Here is a 19,939-nt window from a genome sequence, read left to right on the forward strand (position 1 = left end):
TGTCCTGTTGTAGCACTGTAGAAGGGATGGATGCCTAGATGCAGACAGAATATTAAGTTGGGCCTGGAGGACAGCAACTGTCTCGGACTTATCCCTGCGTCCCCTAATCTACGGCAAAGGTACACAGGCACTCAGACCACGTACATAGCAACCAGGTTAGATTCCCCTTGCCAACAGCCATGTGGCCTTCCACAGCCGATGGCCTATCTGGCATCAATTGGACATTATACAATGGTTTAGACATGGCTGGTATTAATGCAACATCGCTGCCCAACTGAAGAAAATGAGTATGAGAAAAAGTGTAGGAAAAAACAGAGAAGTGAGTAAAAGAAAGGAACGCAGAGAAGAAAAAAAGAATGAGGGAAGAGTGCAGGGGTGGGGGGGGAGGGGGGAGGCCAGTGCTACAGAAAATGCAATCAGTTAGAAAACAGAGATGAGAATGACAAGCCAGAGGATAAATCGTGTCAAGTGACACAAAGGGAGTGGGGAGGATAAGATCCTCTTAAGATTTAGGCGATGCGTCTCAGCAGAGAAAAGAACAACGCAAAATAGGGAATCATCTTGACACCGTCTCCATTTTATAGATTTTGTTTTCTTCTTTTGTGACAACCTATTTATAAACAACTGGTTTTAACACCAAAGTGCTCACTGTACAAAATGGAATAAGTACACAACTGTGGTAGAGGGGACTTCGCGACTGAAAACGAGAGGGAACGTTAATTTAAAAAATATATGTATTCCAACACTCTCGGAAGAGGAGAAGAGACTTCCGATAAAAACAAAAGTCGGGAGAGAGGACGACGACAGCGGGTGAAGGGCTGTACCAGCAGGCTCGAGCCCTGTGCTCCAAGCAGTATCCTTTCAGGCATTTCTTGACACCGACACGAGCTTTGTTTCCTGCGTTGTGCTTTCTTACTCTCAGGGCCCTCCCCAGCACACAACAAAAGTCACTGTATTTACTCTCTCGGACAGCATGGCAGCCCAGCTGTCTCCGAAGAGTGAGACAGGGGCCCCTCCTGCAGACGCCAAGCTCACCCTCCAACAATCATGTATAACTTGCAGTGTTTGTGTTGAATTCGCAGTCACACAGCAGTGTGATGCACGTGTGCATGTTAGAGTGTATTCAAACAAGAGGTTTGTTCAGCAACAACAGCTGGGCCTAGCCCTGCTTAGAGAGAAATCGGGTTCCTTCAGGAACCCGACAACTCACTCTGCAAACACCGAGTGTCTTTCACTGGGTTTGAGTCTCACTCTGAAGAACTCAGTCTCACACCTGCTCAGGCAAAATGATTGAACAGACTTTTAAGGAACACAAGCGCCACAGTTTGCAGGCCTCGTGGTAAGTATGGGGCAGACTAGAAGAGAGAAATTCCAAATAGTTATAGTTGGTAATTTTATCTCATAAATTCAGAAGTCTGGATCGAAATTCACTACACAAGCCTCCAGTGGAATCTCCTGCCTCACAACTTCCCCCGTGTGAAGAGGACAGGGGAAGTGCCAGCTCACTGTACCCTCAGACGGATGAGGAGCAATGGACTGACCATGAAACGCAAGGGAGGAAAGATTCGCTCTCACTGCGACGTATGTGCGAGGGGACCAAAGTCTCTTACCAGTGAGTTAATGCACACTGCAGGTCACACGCACACCAGGATATCCCAGTCATCAAAAGCTAAAATGGATGGAGGACGGGTCACATTTACCCTGGAAGTGGCACCGAGATGTAAACCACTGCCCCTGGAGGACAACGACTCATAAACTCTGCCAATGGTTGAACCCGCCTCGAAGCCTGTAATGCACCCTTTCTTTGGCATCGAGTCAGACTAGAACAATGAAAACCGAATGCATGACCAAGCAAGACATTACAAACAACAAAGACAAGCCTGGACAACTTCAAGACAGAGCTGTCTGAAGGTCACTCGTTTAAATACACAAGAAAAACACTGTATTTCTACCAGCCAGCAAGAAAGAACTCCGTGTGAATAACATACAGAGATGTTTTTGTACAATTTATTAACCTATATGATTGTATTTTATTTTATCATTTTTTGGGAGGTGAAATAACCTTTCTTCTCAGTCAGTCAAGACTGCGCACAATTATCTTTAAAAATAATCACTCCATCAACGCCAAATCCCATAGCGAGCACCATACAATTGTTGCCATGCTTGAACATGGAATCAACTTGGAGCTCACAAAGTAATTGGGCCAGGCCAGGGACCCTTGGATGACTAGAGGCCACTGCCTGCCTGGACCTTCACGACAAGATGACGCATCTATAGCCGGACATCAGAATGAGGTCAATCTCTTCAAAGAAAAGAAAGGAGCAACAAACACTGCCAAAGTGCTAGACCATGAATGGGACCCAAATGGCGGTCCTTATTGGCTGCAAGAGAGCTCAGTCACCACCTTCTGAAGAATATGAAAGGAAAACTGCCCTGACCATCCCACCCTTTGTCTTTTCAGAACACCCTGGCGAGGACCAGGTCACGTTTTTATGACACTGCAAGAAATTTAGAATATGTTGCTACCTTCTAGTGCCACTGGTAAAACAAGGTAGCAGAAGAGATTTCATTTGGAGGTGAAAACGCGAAACTAATGCAGTGCAACAGGAGTACCAAATAGAGGGCGACTCATGAAAGAAAAAAACTGCAACAGTATGGCGGAGATGGACTGCGCCAGGCGCTGGTCTCTCGGAGTACATCTGGGAATGTTATGTGATTTTCCCTAAAGGCTGCTAGTCCAACAATCAACAACGTAGAACTCTGCACAGGAGGATGGAACATTTTTCTCTTCTGCGTTGAGAACTCCCATCCCCCCTTCCGCCCCCCCGCCCCCTTGGAGAAAGCCTTTGTAAATCAGAGGGTGATCTGTTTATCCGAGGGCGATCTCTTTCCCCTTTCCATCCTGGAATGTGAATCTTCAATCATTTCTACGGTGGAAAGAGGATGGACAGGAGTTTGGGAAAGGCCACAAAGAAAGCAAACTACACCTTGAACTCCCACTTCCCGCTCCAAGATTCACTCCTGCATGGAGAAATTCACACCGCTAAATACATTTATACCTGCCAGGAAGCGATTTGTGGGTTCTTGGCAGTTGTAAATAAAAGGTCATTATGTGTGCAGTCTTATATTTTCTACTGAAATCATCCTTATGGATAGGGCCCGTAGAATGCTTGAGAGTCCCAGAGGTTGTGTGGTTCATTCCCTAGCAATCGAGGTCTTCTATGAAGTTCTTGCTCAGGAAGGCCCTGAAATTCAAGGGAAGCAGACAGCTGTTTAATAGAGCTCAGCCCTCCCTCACTACTCCAAGAGGTTATACCTGTGCCCCTTGACCTCCGATTTACCAATTTGGTCTGAATGGCCTTGATGACTGTGCCTGGGGCAGGTTTTAGGCAGAAGATCGAGTCCAGAAGCGGGAATATGAACTTCCAGCCATATATTGGAGTCATTTCATTAACCCCTTCACTGCGGCGGCTAATCCGCCGTAGTGCTAAGGGGGGAGGGCGGCCGAGTGGCGGGCGCATGCTGGTGACGGAACCGCTCCGTCACCAGCGTCCGTTGCGCTGTGCTCATGACGGAGCGGTTCCGTCACGGCCCGCCCGCTCAATAGAACGCGCCGCGCAGGCGCGAAATCAGCACCGCGCAGGCGCGGTGGCCGGGCCATGACGGAACCGCTCCGTCATCAGCACAGCGCGACCGTGGCTGATGACGGAGCGGTTCCTTCATCAGCAGGGGAGGGGTTAACAGGCGACTATGCGGTAGAAGCAGTTAAGAGCTTGGAAGCAATAATGTGCTGCCGAGGGTGAAGAAGCTGGGTTCCTAATAAAATATACAAATCCCAGTTTTGGCTCAGTAGTATGTAATCAAAAGAGCACCTTGCAGCTCAGTCACAACCCTGCAATGTAGGGTGGAGACATAATGCACTCCAGCATCAAATCAGGCACATGAAGTAGCGTGCTACCCATCTACAAACGTTCCTTGGCTCCTCGTCAGGGGAATGAAGCAAAATAACCAATCATCTACAACACAAGGAGAGCTTTGGTAGCAAAAGCTGAACTTTGATAGAGTGAAACAAGTGGCAATATAATATAATAGCAGGCAGACCCATGAATAAAATAAAGGGAAGAGTGGAGTCACATGAATGCATCTTATTGCATGCCATAGTGGGCCGCCGATCTCTCCAAAGGTCAGATTCAGGGCGATTTATGTGTATATTGAGTTCAACATACATATACAGCTGTAAGGCTGCTTATCATTCTTGACAAATCATGGATTTACACTTGTAAAATGATTTATTTACACATACGTTCGCGTAAGTACATCTCCCTGGACCGCTGAGTGAGTCTTCAAGTACAGGGCAATATTCGGAAAGACTGGGAGCACCCACGGATGAAATTCAGAGTCGGAGGTTTACGCCTGTGCAAGGGCAGCAATAAATCAGTTTCCAGGATGGAAATGAGAAGTAAACCCCACTCCCACCCCCACCACCCCCCCCCAAAAAAAAAAAAAAAAAACTGGTGGGAGTGGATCCAAGGGTAGTTTCTCCACAAAGACACGATGTTACACGTGGAGAAGAACGTTTTTTGAAGTGCAAATGCACTCACAAATATATTTTCGGATTCATAATTGCACCCAGAGCAGGGCTAGCCGTACAGGGCATCAGGCATTTCCCCGGGAGGCTGGAAGTGGGAGCTGGTTTTGTTACTGGGGAGCGGTTTTGCAGTGGTGCTGCAATACCTGCCTCCAGTAACAAAAGTGCTTCACACTTGCTCTCCCTCCTCCCAACCCCCTTTTCGGGGGCTGGTCTGACAAAATTGCCAGGGCTGCTTTAGGTTCCCAGCCCGGCCCCGACTGCACCCTATTTACAATTACGCCTGAGTAAACGTGAATTCTCAAAAGCTTTGCAGAAGCACTCCTAGGAAACCGCATTTATCGCATCTTCCAAGCATACAGCCTGATTCATCATAGACCCGTTTTGCGAGTCTATAATAGCGATTCATAAGGAATAGCTATTACAGACTCGCAAAACGTGATTCATGTAGGAATCGCAAAAAGAATTGCGATTCCTAAACAGTCCTTATTTGCGATTAGCAAATTGCTAATCGCAAATAAGAAATAACTCCCCATTCATTCCTATGGGCCAAAAGGCCCATAGGAATGAATGGGGAGTATTCCTTATTTGCGATTAGCAATTAGCTAATCGCAAATAAGATAACGATTTAAAGGGTGCCAGGGGTGTCCAAAGGACACCCTGTTGCAGCCCTTAAATGCAAATTGAAACAGGTGTTGCGCACACACATGTCCAAAGGACATGTGTGTGTGCAACATGCAACTTAGAAAAATGCTTTTAAAAGCATTTTTCTAAGTTTTCGCTATTTACCACGAGGTTTGACCTCGCGGTAAATAGCGGGCCGAAATTGCGAATTCGCAATTTTTAAATGGATGATGAATTGCATTTAAGGAATCTCAAATAGAGATTCCTTAAATGTAATTCCTCGCAAAATAGCGAAATCACTATTATTGCATTTGGGATGATGAATCCCAAATGCAAAAATAGCGCTCGCAAAGGGCCAGATTCTCAGAATCTGGCCCTTTGCGAGCCGATTTCGGCTTGATGAATTAGGCTGATAGTCTTGAAAGCCTCTGTCAACTCGCTCTTAGAAAAGAAACACAAAGATAAAGCATCTGAATTTTACTCCAAATGTAAAAGGAGACCTTTAGGAATCCATTTCAGATTTCTTTGATAATCTGGGCCTGTGTGCTGCAGAGGAAGGACAGCAATAGTGCAACACACTACTGAAACCCCCTAAATGTTTTACATGTGTGCATAAACCCTCAACCTCTCCCAATCTGGACCCTAAAAGGCAGACTTTTAAAACAGATTTTAAAAGTATCCAGATTGACTAATAGAACGAGTGGAGAATGGACATCAACCTTTCTGATCTCAACCATATTGGTAGCACGTAAACCAGATCGTCCAATTGTGCTGTTTAATGTACATGGTGTGGAGGTTTCAGCTGGAAACTTATACGTGCTCTTCCGTAGACACAAATAATCTCCTGGCATGAGGCGAGCAGCTTACCAGTCACATCTTTACACAAGTGCATTTAAAGCACAGGAAAAGAGTAATTATCAGAACAAGCCAAAGTTCTTACAGCTGGGAAAACAGCATCTGCCGGGGAATCCATTTCATGCAATGGAGTGACATCACTGCTGTAAGAACCTAAGCAGAGGTCACCTTCGACCTCACAGAATGTACCTTTCTACAGTGATATGCAGACAGTTAGACCTGAAAGCCTTAGGGTTGTCTTGCCCCAACTTTTTGCCTCCCTCCATTTTCTGTACTCGTTTTTGCTGGCTTCGAGACTCTGTGCACCTTGCTACTGCTAATCAGTGCTACAGTGCGTGTGCTCTCTCCCCTAAACCAAGTATGATTGGCTCATACCCAATAGGCATATTTAATTTAACTTTGAAGTCCCTAGTAAAGTGCACTAGAAGTGCCCAGGGCCTGTAAATTAAATGCTTCTAGTGGTCCTGCAGCACTGATTGCGCCACCCACACAAGTAGCCAATTAACCGTGTCTCAAGCTGCTATTGCAGGGCCTGTGTGTGTGCAGGTTACTGTCACTTCGACTTGGCATTTAAAACTACTTGCCAAGCCTTAAATTCTCATTTTATTTTTACATATGTGACCCCTAGGGAAGGCCCTTGGAAACCCAAGGAGCAGAGTGCTATGTAAGTAAAAAGTAGGTCATGCACTTTTATGTTTTACCTATCCTAGTAGTGACAACCCACTAAATTCATTTTTCAATGCTGTGAGGTCTACCCCTCTCAAAGGCTAGTGTTGGGAATTCCTTTAAATACCTTTAAGCTGTAATTCCTAATTAGAAAGGAGTAGCGTTTTCATGTTACATATCTTTGGAATTGTAATGATAAATCCTCTTTACCGGTAAGGTCGGATTTAACATTACTATTTTAGAATTGTCACTTTTAGAAAGTGGACTTTTCTCTGCTCTTAATGCTCTGTGTGCCTTACAGCCTGTCTCTAATACAAGTCTGCTTTCTTTCAGTTGCCCTGCTAGCTCCCTGACTATGCTGGAAGGACAGCTGAAGTCTGACTTCCCTTCAAAGTGATCTCCAAGGGTTTGTTAGCTTGCCTTCTGTTCCTGAAGTCTCAGGGATACAAAAGACTTCCTGCAGTTCTGCTGGTACTGCTGAACTCTGCCTTCTGAATCCTACCCTTGCCTTAGGTGCCCCCTCCAAGTTCGGGGATTCAGAAGTGGGTGTGCAGCTAAGCTTCTGCCAAATCTGAAGGGGAGGGAACGTGAAGCCTCGCTGCACAGCTGACAGCTCTCACAACTGATGCCGGATGACATGGAGCCTTGCGAAGCCTCGACGCACAGCCTCTCGGAGTCGAGACCAGATGGCGTAAAGCCTCGCTGAGCATACTGCGCCTCAGGATCCAAGTTACTGTGTTGAGCAGGCCCAAGTGGGTCCCTGCAGCAGGCATGCGCTCCATCCTGGTCAGCCTGAACTTTGGATTTACACTAGTCCCTTGCAACCTGAAGTAACCTTTTTAGTGTTACCTGCTACTAAGTGCTTCATTTAATTTATTTCTACAAACTTCAATATCTCGACTTCTACTAGATGGATTTTGATCGTTTTGGCCTGGTTTTACTCAGATGAATATTCTCTGTCTTTCTACAAGCTGTGGAGTCTTTTTAGTGGTGTATTTACTGTGTTGTTGTACGGGTTATTGTACAAATACTTTACACTTTCCCTTTTAAGTTAAGCTTACTGTTCTAGAGGGTGAGCACAGAATAATTGATTGTGTTGCGACTTACCCTGACTGGAATTGTGGTCCCTACGTGGACACGGTGAATACCTCTGCAAACTATACACCCCAATTCTAACACAGAATATTCCCCAAGATATAGGATTCTTCTGGTGCTACACGCAAGACTGCCACTGCATAAAGCACATTTTTTTCTAATAAGAGGGGATTTCTTGGAGCTGAATCTGACGATAAACACAGACTGTGAAAAGGAATACACAGCAACTCAATATAACAAACATCGTGAAATGCAAGTTCACCTGGTAGTCAATTCCACCGACATTTTAATGCACTCATAAGATAAGTTTGCTATGCAACATTTCTGTGATGGGAGGTAAAGACTACAAAACACCCAATCAAATCAATTAACCCCACAACACAGGTAAAACTCCTAAGCATCTGCAGGAAGGCCATATAACTGAGGCAGCCAAGATAGAAATAATTGATATACATACGCAGATATCAAAAGCAGACTGTGCACACCAAGCCAATCTGACCTGTCCACTAATCACATTATAGATTGACATATACAAGCAACGCCAACACGGTTTAAAGTCTGTGCATCGACTACACAGAAAATCTACCCATGAATGTGCAAGTAACCATAGTAGCGAAATGGACAATGTAACAGAGGCTGTTAAGACAATTGAGCCATAAAGCATACCTTGACATGGCAGAACCCATTGTGAACTATTCCCAATACCTGCATTGGTCAGCAGTCGCCCTCCCCCACCGGACCCCCCCCCCCAAAAAAAAAGCATTGACAAAACCAGTAGGTTGCGCCTATGTGAGAGCTATTGGCTTTGAGAATGTCTTTTAGCCATGCTGTACAGCAGCATGGCTGTGCAGAGTGGCTAAAAGTCAGAAACAAAGCTCAACAAGGCACCAAGCACTTGCCTCATCATGGGTCCCAACCTTGACAACACGGACAAGAGGAGGGTAAAAAAGTGGTAGGGCTCAAGTGCCTACTTTCCAAAACTGTATTTGTTTCAATGGCAGAACCAGTTCCTCTAAGGAACAAAGGCCACTTTAAGAAAAAAGTTTCTTATTTGTGAAGGGGATGGTTGACTGTTGTTCCTTGTGGGCCACCATATCTGTGTTTATAGGCAATCACAAGAAGTCACAAATAACGATCTGACTAATTTTCATTTAACAGGTTTTTCTGCGACCTGCTGCGAATGGAGACTCTGCAATACAACCCATTAGTGCCAAGGTCGCATCTCAAAATCAGAAACATTTTGTAAATATATGTGAATAATTTACAAACATGATTTACGACCTGTTTCTTAGCACATCTGGCCCCTACTTTGCAATTGTAAGAAATTACCTAATATGTTTGAAGCTGTTCACAAAAACGACTCTGGGAAGTTTATTTTAACCAAATAGCACTTTCCTTAATATAAGTGAAAACAACAATACTGCAACCCACTATGTCAGAAGCACTGAACGGCCCGGCCCGTGAAGTGTCAGTTGTGGAGATGCACATTGCCGGTCAAAGCGTGTACCATCTCGTGAACGTCCTATAAACATGTTGTGATCTCTACCTGAAAGGATCCCGCATTCATCAGGTGCCCCTGGCTGAAGAGACGCTCTCCGCCAAGTGCTCAGGCCTAGTCAGCACTTGGACACCATCCAGCTATAAAAGCCGGATCACAACATGATCGCCAGCCTCCAACCTTGCTGCGCGGAGACACATCCTCTTTCTGTTTGAACAGCTGCATGACCCGGCCCGGCCCGGTCGGCGCTGGACGCCGTCCAAGGGTCCCCATTCCAGAGGAAGGCGAACCGCCAGCGAAGCAGAAAGCGCGCCCGCCACAATTACCGAGCAAGAAGGGACCTGCTGGCTCGAGCATTCCCTCCTCACCGCACAAGAAATGCAGGCAGGGCACGGCGCTCTCTGCCCAGCGAGCAGACTGCCAGCTACAAACCCAGGGCGCCACTTCCTGGCTGCGCCTTCTTTGGGGGGGGGGGGGGGGGGGGGGGGGGGAGGGGGTGAGAGGGGGGCACTGCTCCTACTATTTTACAACTTGCAACTCACCAATATGAGAACAGACCTTTTAAAAGTCACCGACTCTAGTTGTTGATAATTACAGGATGTTTTTCCCTGCTAATTATCACTCTGACCCAAAGTTCACTTCCAACAGTAAATTAATTACAACGACCAAAGCCATGGGATCACGGTTCAGGTCACACGAATGTTCAAGGAGAACAGGGCAGCCCCATCAGGCCTGCTGGACCTGGAATAGCCGGGTCTAATTTGGAGTTTTCATTTTAGTCTGTTGTATTCTGGGAGTTGCAGTGGTGGCTGAAAATCATTGAAACCCATGGGTCAGAGGTACCACATTACCATAGATGTAAAGCAGTAGGACATGGTGTCACCTGGTGTGACTTTCTTATAGTAATGCCATCCTTGTGTTTTTTTTTCTTAAACAGGAAGTAGTAATGTTGTCTAATTCCAGTGGAGCTTTTGCGCCTGCTGCTTTGCCTCCACTTCTGCGCTTAAAGGAAGTGGGCAGTGGCGACAGAACTAATGGCCTTAGGACAGTGAGCGCTGGCTTCTAATTTTGTGTTTCTCATTTTCACCAACCCTATGATTCTGGTCAATTTATCGGACCTCCAGGCGCTTTGAGCTGATAATGACGGAAGAAACCGTGCAGGTGCTAACTGGAGCTCTCCCTTTGACCGCCTCTCCCCTCACTTCTCACTCATCACACCCTTTGGCATCTGCTCTCACCCTGACCTCGGATAACCGTTTTGTATCCTCAGCATCTCAAGGCTGAGATGCTCCGGGTACAATATAATCTTCTCTATAAAGCGAGCTACAGCCCTTTGGAGCTAGGTTAGAGCTACAAGAAGTTAGTAAACCCCTTTGATTACGCTAAATAATTGGCCCCTTCCCGGTTCCCTGTTTCCATCTCCCTCAGGACAGAATACAAAATACTGGAATACAAAATGAGTAGACATTAGCAATGATTCCCCCCCCTCCCACCACACTCGCACACAGTGGCGGCTCCTCCGCTAGGTCAGAGGAGCGTCACCCCACTGCTTTTAAGCAGTGTAAGTAAAGGAAACCTAAAATGATAATTCAAAGTTATTATCAATTTATTGTTTCCAGCTGCTTTGGGAGCGGGCTGCTCTGCTCTCAGAGCAGGGGAGGAGTGATTTGCCCACTCCAAGTGCACAGTGACTGTTTGGCCGGCCCTCTGGGGCCGGGCAAACAGTCATGAGCACATCTCATGTTCTCCATACAAGCTACATTACAACCTGTGTGGAGAACATGCCCAGGTCCACAGTCCCCGTCTGAGCACCAAACCACGGCGCTCAGACCAATCACAATGCTGCATTGCAGCGTTGTGATTGGTCAGGGGAGCCTGGGAGTGTAGTATGCGCTCTAGTCTATGAGCGTGAACGCGATGACGCGTCACGCCATAGACTGGAGCGTGAGGCGCGCGCATGCGCGGGAGGAGCTTTGGGAAAGGCGCGAACGGGGGAAAACGGAATTGGCGACCGGAGCGAGTGTAGGAGAGACGCTCGGCGCCCTATGCTCACCATTCTTTGTTATAATTGCAAATAAAGAAGTTACACAGTACAGAGGCTCTGTCCATAGTGTGGGGGCAAGGAACAAACACCACATTGGCGACGAGGCTGGGATCCCGAACACCACTGAGCACAGTGGACAGGAGCAGGCACCCTTCAACAGCCCCACACCAGCCAGAAGGACAGAACAGCAACAAGGAGGAGCAGAGGGCGTGGCAGCAGCGCAACAGCACGATTTTTAAACGATATACAGCTCAAACACTCAGGTCAGTGCTGTACTAGGGGACAGAGCTCACAGCCAGCACCCTGGCAGCCAAGGGCACCACCCCCAAGCAAGAGGAAGGGGCGCAGATTGGCAACCCCACGCAGGCTATAAGGGACAATACCCCAGGTAGTCCCAGAGGGCAAGGTGACACGGCAGGGAGTGCAGGAGCATCCGGTGTACCTGCCCAACACAGCGCCCAGGCAGTAGACCCCAGAGGCGAGGCCAAGATGGCGAATCAAGCGTCGGCCCTGATGGCCCCCGTCCCATTCCTGCCCAGATTGGGGGAACCACAGTTAAAATGGGAGGATTGGAAGGAATACTTTCAAAACTACATTGAGGCACTTGAGGATGAAAATGATGGGGCATACACCCCGGAAAGAAAAAAGAGACTGTTGCTCCACAACTTGGGCCCGGAAGGGGTGAGAGTGTTCAAAAACCTGGTGCCCAAGGAAAGGGACGCAACTGAAACAGATGTCTTCAAAAATGCACTAGATGACTTGGACAGCCATTACCGTCCAGCAGTGTGCGTCTCCATCGACCGGTATAACTTTCAACAGAGGAAACAAGAGGCTGGTGAGTCGATAGATGACTATGTGGCAGCGCTCCAACGTCTGGCCATCACGTGCCAGTACGGTGCTCTACAGGATGAGTACATTAAAGACCAGATCGTCATGCATACCACCAGCAGGGCAGTCCAAGACAAACTATGGGCGCAGAACGAGACATCACTCAAGGAAGTTGTTGCGATGGTCAAAAAGGCAGAAATGTCGAAACGTGGTGCTGATGCAGCCAAACAAGAGGGCGCACCGAGACAGATGATTAACAAGATCGATGAGGCTTCTCAGTCCGGTAAACCCAAGGGGACGTATGGAGACCTGAGGAAGGATTCGAGATGGACTGGGAAACAAACGGTCCGCCCCAGCACAGACAATAAGTTCGCGTGTTACAGATGCGGCAGTACGGCGCATTCGGCCCAGGATAAACGCTGTCCAGCGTTCCGCGCCAGGTGCGCGTTTTGTGGCCTGGTCGGCCATTTTGAAAAGGTATGCCGCAAGAAGGGGAAGAAGTCCACGGTCAAGTGCGTCGATTCGGCCACAGCGGACATCAGCGAGGAAGACGACCTGGAAGATGGAGATTTGGTGCTATGCATCGAGGACCAGGTGCTGGAAGTGGCTGGGAAGCGAAGAGATAAGCCCCGCACGGACATGCTGATAGGGGGAGTGAAGGTACACGTGGCTGTTGATTCTGGATCTCCCTGGACCATCGTACAAAGATCCATATGGGAAGAGGACTTCGCGCCAGTAGTGGGGCCAGACCTATGGCCGCCAGACATCAAACCCATCTCGTATACTGAGAACGCCATCCCACTGGTGGGGTGCCGAGACTTCACATTTGAATTCAGAGGAAGGTCGGCCACGTGCACCCTGTACGTGGCGGAGAAGGGCCCATCAGTGCTGGGATGGAGAGACTCTGGGGATCTAGGAATCATACACAACCCAGGCGGGAAAGAGCAGATACTATTAACGGATGAGTGGCCCCTCGCGAAGGATGAAGACTGGAAAGCTGCATACCCCAAGGTTTTTGATGGCACAGTCGGTAAACTGGACAAGTTCGTTCACAGAATGGTCCTCAAGGAGGGAGCAGTACCAGTGGTACACAAGGTCAGGAACATACCCATATCCACAAGCGGGGCGGTACAACAAGAACTTCTGAGGCTGGAGGAGCAAGGCATCATAGAGCCGGTGGACAGCGCGGAGTGGCTATCCCCCTTGGTGGTGGTCAAGAAACCCAATGGAAAGGTTCGTCTCTGTGTTGACCTCCGCGAGCTCAACAAAAACCTCTTCGTGGAGAGATTTCCCCTTCCCAGAATTGAGGAGATGCTGGCCAGGACAAAAGGTGTAACACACTTCTCCACCATAGATCTCACGTCAGCGTACTACCAGATTGAGCTGCATAAGTTGAGTAGGAAGTACACCGCCTTCATTACGCCCTTTGGGTGCTACCAGTTCCGGAGGATGCCCTTTGGCCTGGCATCTGCAGCGGCTGTATTTCAGAAGCTGATGCATCGGCTGTTCAAGGACATCGTGGGGGTACAGTACTTTCAGGATGACATCCTGGTGATGGGCTCCTCCAAGGGAGATCACGACAGAAAGCTGCATAGAGTCCTGGGAGTGCTGCAAAACAAGGGGTTAACTGCAGAATGGAGCAAATGCAAGATCGGGACTCACTCGGTGACATACTTAGGTCATGAAATCGGCACGCTAGGTATTTCACCCAAAGAACAAAACGTGAAGGCCATCAGGAATGCCAAAGCGCCTAGCACCAAGGAGGAAGTGCGGTCATTCCTAGGAATGGCCGAGTATTATAGCAAGTTCGTGAGGCACTTCGCCACCAGGACATACAGAATGAGGCAACTCATCAGAGACAAGACAAAATTTGATTGGGACTCAGAAGCGCAATTGGAATTTGACACTATAAAGGACTGCATCAGCCAAGCCGTTCCACTGCAAGGGTATGTCCCCACGGGCAAGACCATAGTGACGACAGATGCCAGCGATAAGGGCTTAGGAGCGGTTTTGGCACAGGAAAGGGAAGATGGATCCACCGAAACCATCAGCTTTGCTTCACGCGCGCTGTCCCCGACGGAACAAAGGTACAGCGTCATTGAAAAAGAGATGTTGGCGGTCACTTGGGCCATGGGCAAGTTCAGGCAGTTTGTTTGGGGCACAAGATTCAAGCTTCAAACCGATCACAAACCCCTGATCAAGGTCTTGACGTCCTCGGGCCATGAGACAGCGACCCCGAGAATAGCGAAAATGACCCTGAAGCTACTGGATTACACCTATGACGTGGAGTACCTACCGGGAACGCAAAACAGAGTCGCTGATTACCTCAGCAGAGCAGCGGCGATGGAAGATGCACCGGAGGATGCCCCGGACAAGGAAGAGATGGTGGCCAGCATGGAGGACCATGAGACGACGATAAGCTGTCAGGAATGGGCGGCAGCTTACGAGCAAGATGGGGAGAAGGTAGAGATAAAGAGACATCTAACGTCGGGCTGGCCGGTCAAAAGGAAGCTCACTGAAGGCGTGCGGAGATTCTATGAAATGAGAGAGGAACTGTCCCTGAGTGACTCGGGAATTTTCATTTACAGAGGTGAAAGGGTCGTGCCACCGGAATCACTGATACCCAGATTGTTAACACAACTGCATGAAGGACACCTGGGTATTGTGAAGACCAAAGCACGTGTCAAGCAAATGTATTGGTGGCCAGGCATGGATTCCAACATAGAAAGGCAAGTGAGGGAGTGTGGCCAGTGCCAAGGAGCGGACAAAGTGCTACGACCACTCAGACCAGCTTTGGGAAAGTTTGACACGCCACAAGGCCCCTGGGAGAACGTGGCCATCGACATACTAGGGCCCGTCCTGGACAGCAGAGATGTGAACAAATATTTATGCGTGGTGATAGACAGGTACTCCAAATGGCCTGAAGTGGACATTCAAGAGTCCATGGATACGGACACGATACTGAAATTCTTGACGTCGGTGTTCCTAAGAGAAGGTATCCCCAAATGTATCCTCAGTGACAATGGACCGCAGTTTGTCTCAGACAAATGGATTGGGTTTATGAGAAGGAACAGGATTGAGTCAAAACACACAGCAGTCTACCACCCAGCATGCAATGGCCAAGTGGAGCGGTTCAACCGCGTGCTAATGGGCTCCATACAGGCAGCCATCACGCAGGGAAAGGACTGGGAGACCGAAGTGATGAGTATGCTGTGGGCCTACAGGATCACCCCCACGGTGGTGGGGTACAGTCCATTCCAAGTACTAAGAGGACGACATCCGTTCACCCGCGACAACGTAGTGTGGAGGGAGAAGACCATCACCAGCAAATGGTCCCCCGCGGTGGTTCAGCACAACTTGGAGAAGGCCCAGAAGATTTATGCTGCACACTACGACGAACGGCGCAATGCGAAGGGAACAGAGCTGGAAGAAGGAGAATGGGTCAGGGTCAAACTCCCTACCATACAAAAGAAAGGTGAAAGCAAGTATAGCCAGCCCTTACAGGTCAAAGAGGTGCGAGGCAGGGCGGCTCTCCTCAGCGACGGCAGGGTGTGGTCCCAAGACCGCATGGCCAGAGTCAACAAGATAGTAGTGTGGCCCAAATCTGAGGAGGAAGAGATACAGGTGGACTCCCAAGAAGCAAGACCTCAAACAGGGCACAGCGCAGAGGTCCTGTCAGATGGAGTAGGAGAGGACAGTGAAGCGGAATATCCCAGCACAGAGTCTAACGACAGAGACGGTACACCGGCTGGTGTAGTGCAGAGTGGAGATCAGAGAGATGGAGAGAAATCACGAGGAGAGAGAGAGGTGGAAGAGAACATGCCGGTAAGACACACCCGTAGTGGCAGGGCAGTCACGGTGCCCTCTCGATTTAGAGACTTTGAAATGAGTGGACACTAGTCACATGCATGGTCACCTCCTGGTGCCCTCCAGAGACACTCATTGGGGACTATGGACACACAGTGAGATTTGGGGAAATTGATGTTTTTGTTATTTGTAAAAAGGGGGAGATATGTAGTATGCGCTCTAGTCTATGAGCGTGAACGCGATGACGCGTCACGCCATAGACTGGAGCGTGAGGCGCGCGCATGCGCGGGAGGAGCTTAGGGAAAGGCGCGAACGGGGGAAAACGGAATTGGCGACCGGAGCGAGTGTAGGAGAGACGCTCGGCGCCCTATGCTCACCATTCTTTGTTATAATTGCAAATAAAGAAGTTACACAGTACAGAGGCTCTGTCCATAGTGTGGGGGCAAGGAACAAACACCACAGGGAGCTTTCTGGTTCCTTTTCAGCACAGTACTGACGCAGAGGAGAGACACGGCGGAGATAAGGTATTTTTTTTTTCTTTACACCCCCTCGTCCCTGCCACCCCCGATCAGTGCCGACCGTCACTGCCCACACACCGACCCTCCAGGGTGTACAAATTCAACTGCAGACATTACCAGACAGTGGTAATGTATTACTAGCATCCTGTGGGGAGCCCACACCAAAGTGAGAGCCCACACCCAAGGGTTCACCTTAATTAATTAGAGTTTTGTTAGGAAAGCGCTGCGGATTACTCGATTTACCGAGCGCCGCAAGTTTAGTTGATCAAAGTGCGAGGAGTAAGACTTAGTTTCTATTGTTCAGGTGAGGAAGTTTCTAGGCAGAGCCTCTCCTTCTTTGCCTCCGATTACTGCTGCAGAAAGGCTGAATGACAGTTAGATGCAAGATTTTATGGGAAAATTAAAGCACTTTATTTAATTGTATTTACCCTGAGGGGGATGTGGAGGGTGTGTGTGAGTGATGGTGTTTCCATGGCCTACAGTGATATTGCAACACATGTATATTTTTTCTTTCCACAGTTTTACATGCTATCTCAAAAAGCCGCCAAAATAATCGTAAAAAATCCTGCATGAAAACAGACGTTGCCTTAAAATCTATTAAAACTGCCCACCAGTGCATGAATCCACATACGCCACCCCGCCACTGAAGATCACAGCTAACTCCTATTAAATGTATCTACCATATAGAAACTTGAATGCATGGCATGGTTTCCTTAATAACGCAAGACTAATCCCAATTACACAAAAAACAACAACAAAAACAAACCCATGGTTCTGCAGCAGTGTGCTGATCAGCATAAAAGACGACACAACAACATGTCAGGGGTAGTAAGTGCTATATGTATAGAATTACAATACAAAAGGCGACGTATAAGGCACACTAATAGTAATACCATAACATTCAGTGGATGGGCAGTGGTGTGTACATAATAATTCCCATTTACTGCTTGGCACTGCAAGTACACTCACATTTGATGCAACTGCTAAGGATCATGTCCATCGTCCAACTGTACTAGTCCACAGCAAATAAACTGCTCATCACCAACTGATCAGGCATGGAATACCAGAAGAGATCGGCTACATGCTGCTGGCCAATGGAGGATTTTTTTATTTAGTTCAGCGCTGCAGGTCCCAACAAGCTGCGTACTATGGCAGCTTCCCGACATGTCACGCTGCCATTCAGATATGGGATGCTATTAACAAAGCCCATTCCAGCAGTTCTCGCCGCCTATGCTCCCGTTAACCTATGTCTGCTCAGGACCATAAACTTTAAAGAAAATATCTCAGAATAAACAACCCCATGCAGTCACCAGATATGTGCACTACGAACATCAGAAGTACAATAAAGGGACCTGAGGAGCTGTTCAATGCTGCCAACACACTGAAAACCATAAACTGCACACCGCACACGTCTTCATCCATCACAGCGCTAAACACTGCGTCCCATATCATGATAACCACACCTCGATGGTCATCACCCATGACATGGAAACACTTCCCACACAGAATCAAAGCAGAGACAACACACTTCCAACCATACACCCTACAAGGTGTACTGTGCTACTCTTGAAGGCAAGCGCTTCTGCCTGCACCTAGGGGTAGTAAGAGCTGTATAAATACTGCAGTACAATACACCAGATACTCAGTAAAATGACAGCCATAAAATTTTTATTATGCTGTGAGATTAGCATTTAGGCAATATATGTCAGTGGGGGGTTGAACGCCACATTAATACCGCAGCAGTGCACAACTAGCGTTCCAGCATCACTGGCATCAGGATTGTACATTTGCAAGGGTCCCTGATCATCAGGATGTTTCAGATTATAGTCATGATCAGGTAGCTGTGGAAGAAAGCTTGCTGCACATCCAACTGAACAGTAAGGGTAAGTGAGATATTTACATGTATAATTAAAAAAAGAAATGGTGCTACAATGATGTCAGACACCTTCCTACCTGAGGGTGTCCCTACTGTCCTGACCATGTGGTTAAAGCTAACTTATAATGAAAATAGAGGGGTTTGCATCGCAGCACTCAAAGCAACTGGTACATAATAACAACCCAAACACACAAATGAGTAGTAGCAGTATAAAGAAACTGACAATTGATCTAATTGGCGGCATGCGCTTAATTTTTTGCTCCACCCCAGGCATTGTTCTGCGCAGGGGTGTTGTTAGCAAGCCCAAATGATGAAGCATGCCACAATTTGTGGGTGAGGGTAGTTTTGAAAAAATTAAACGCATGCCACTAATTACATCAATTGTCAGTTTCTTTATACTCCTACTCCTCTTTTGTGTGTTTGGATATTTGTTGGGGAGGTTGGTGTCTGAGTTTAACCTCTCCCCCTCACATGTGTCTCTTACATAATAAAAATCAACAGACCATACATTTTTTAGTCAAACATTTGGTATATATTCTTAATAAATTGATGAGAATCAAAACATCAATGCAGCCAAGATGTGTTTCGACCCATTACACTTCCTCAAGGCTATTATGGAAGACTGGGTCACAAAATATGGTGGATGGAGATGGTAAGGATTAAAAGAGCCCCAAAAGATATGTTGCGAATTCGACTTATATTCGCAAGAAGAAATGGAGGGAGTTGAGCCAGTAAATAAAAAATAGTTGGTAATTTTTGTCAATCTCATGGTAGCAGCTGCTCTACAGTACACACTTATGTACTATGTGAAATTAAATTTAAATTAGATGTGGCAAGTGTATGACTCTCCAATTTGATTACAGTGAGACAGGCAGAGCAAAGGCTATTATAAGCTTCTAGTACCTGTGTCGCTGAAGTTTATATTTATATTTGTTCATTAATTGGTAGCCAAAGCATTAACAATTGAAATGCTGTACTCTAGGAAAGTTCCAGTAATCCTTTGCTGTATGCTGTGTGCACAGAACATATAGTAATCTTGATAAAATGTCATGTTTGGGGCAGGATGCCTTCTTTTGTAAAGTAATTTCCACATAAAGTATTTGCGATTAAGGGAAGCACCAATTAATACACTGATTTTTGCTTCAAATTCATGAGCTTTAGTCTCTTGAGGCAATCTTCTCTTTTCTATCTTTGATAATAAGTTGATTTCAACCAATGTGAAGTCTGAGATCTGAGAATCCATTTAATAGCAGTGGTGAGAAGGATCTATTTATCTATCATACTCTGCAAATAGTTTAAATAAGTTTCTAGTTAGCGAGTTCTGAAGAAAAGAGGCAAGAAAAATTAGTTGCATAGAGCAACTTCTGCTAAAACATGTTGCCTGGGAATTTCTCCTATGTACTGATAAATCCTATATGATTGGTGGACGATAGTACATTATTTTATCAAATATGTCGTGAGGAAGGCCGGAGTAAATCAGATTTGAGTTGAAATGCATCCTCTACCGCCCTAAGACTTGTGACCCTCTGTAATTGAAGGG

General features: G+C 47.2%; 1 protein-coding gene across 3 annotated transcripts in view; it reads right to left on the reverse strand.

Annotated features, from left to right (window-relative positions):
- FGD6 (FYVE, RhoGEF and PH domain containing 6) overlaps positions 1 to 19,939 on the reverse strand; it is a 217,270-nt gene that overhangs the window by 188,689 nt on the left and 8,642 nt on the right. Inside the window, exon 1 of one of the 3 annotated variants that reach the window (XM_086919065.1) lies at positions 9,375 to 9,457. The exons of the other annotated variants lie outside the window; for them this stretch is intronic. The gene's annotated coding sequence lies outside the window, so the exon portion shown is untranslated. Of the gene's footprint in view, positions 1 to 9,374; positions 9,458 to 19,939 lie in introns of those variants that run through there. 3 annotated transcript variants of the gene reach the window in all.

This window comes from Lissotriton vulgaris, chromosome 1_1 (genome assembly GCF_964263255.1).
Source record: "Lissotriton vulgaris chromosome 1_1, aLisVul1.2, whole genome shotgun sequence".
In the NCBI taxonomy this organism is placed as follows: Eukaryota; Metazoa; Chordata; class Amphibia; order Caudata; family Salamandridae; genus Lissotriton; species Lissotriton vulgaris.